The sequence below is a fragment of the Etheostoma spectabile genome, unplaced genomic scaffold (assembly GCF_008692095.1).
Source record: "Etheostoma spectabile isolate EspeVRDwgs_2016 unplaced genomic scaffold, UIUC_Espe_1.0 scaffold00004342, whole genome shotgun sequence".
Taxonomy (NCBI): Eukaryota; Metazoa; Chordata; class Actinopteri; order Perciformes; family Percidae; genus Etheostoma; species Etheostoma spectabile.
The window spans coordinates 23,106-24,649 of NW_022603136.1; the positions used below are offsets into that span (position 1 = coordinate 23,106).

The 1,544-nt window shown below is 41.8% G+C and overlaps 1 non-coding gene across 1 annotated transcript; it reads right to left on the reverse strand.

Annotated features, from left to right (window-relative positions):
- Positions 1 to 736: 736 nt before the first annotated feature.
- On the reverse strand, positions 737 to 818 carry trnas-uga (transfer RNA serine (anticodon UGA)). Its single transcript has one exon. It is a non-coding gene; the product is annotated as a tRNA-Ser (tRNA).
- Positions 819 to 1,544: the final 726 nt, after the last annotated feature.

Consider the following 1,544-nt stretch of genomic DNA (forward strand, 5'->3'; position numbering starts at 1 on the left):
TACACCCAGTGTCACATGTAGATTGTCTTTCCATCTTTGTTCAACTTGTCTGCAGTGTTGCCTGAGGGCCCACTTGGTGTCATTTAGCCAGGGGTCCGCCTTAGGTTTAACAGCTTTAATCCGATAAGGGGCAATAGAGTCTAGGATTTCAGTGCATATGGATTGGAACACAGAGAGAATGTTATCTGGGGAAGAGGGAGAGACCAGACCCTTCTTGGCATAAAACTGTGAGCTCACAAACGCAGATGTAAACTCTCCAGCTGAAGAGGAGGTGATGCAGCGGTGCCTAGAAGCTGAGGAGACAGGCTTAATTGCAGGTGGTGGAACATGTCTATGTCTGTGGATCCTCATGGAGGCAGCTTGATTGATTGTTATGTTCCCTTATTTGTGCGATATAACCAAGATCAAAATTTTTATCAAACCGGGTTGGGAGAGTAACCTTTCTGGTTACTTCTTGACAAACAAAGCAAGTAACGTCACTCAAAGAAAGTTACTGGCTGGGAATCAAAGCCATATCAACTGCTTGGAAGGCAGCTATGCTCATCACTATACCACCATCGCTGGACAATACAACGTTCACTGCAAATCTTGCAACACATCTGGGTATTGAGACTGAAAGTAAATGCTCATTGCATTGGTGGCTTCCATTACCTATGAGATATTACAAGATTGTCCATGACGGCACATCTGCCATTTGGTATAATGAGATTTGTGATAACCATTAAATTATGGCTTTCGTTGTCGGCAGGACTCGAACCTGCGAGGGGAGACCCCAATGGATTTCAAGTCCATCGCCTTAACCACTCGGCCACGACAACATGAAAAGCAGTGTAATACTGATTTACAGTAATATTGATAACCTATTCAAGGCAAGGAAGCTTTATTTGTATAGCACTTTTTAGCCACAGAGCAATTCAAAGTACTTTACACAAAAACAGTTAAAAAAGAGTTAAAAAATAAAAAGAGATAAAACACAAGAATAAACAGTTAAAAATAAAATCAGATAAAACACAAGAAGAAAATTTACAGTGCAGTATACGAAATCAAACATTGAAGAAATTAACAACCATTTAAAGAAAGGCAGCATCAAAAGGAAAGGTCTTCAGCCTTCAGCGTTCTGAATCAGCTGCAGCTGTCTGATTGATTTTTTAGGGAGACCTGTAAAGACCCCGTTACAGTAGTCAAGTCTACTGAAGATGAAAGCATGGACCAGTTTTTCCAAATCCTGTTGACACATAAGTCCTTAACACTTGACATATTCTTAAGGTGATAATAGGCTGACTTTGTAATTGTCTTAATGTGGCTGTTAAAATTCAGGTCTGAGTCCATGACTACACCAAGATTTCTGGCTTTGTCTGTTGTTTTAACATTGTTGTTTGAAGCTGAGCGCAGACTTTAATCATTCCTCTTTTGCTCCAAAAACAACCACCTCAGTTTTTCCTTAACCCGTTTGCGCCGGATGCTTCGCGACGACACATCTACCGCCGGTTACTGCGTTGCGCAACTTGGAACCTCCTGCCGGCTGCTGCGTGGCGCAGCATTTT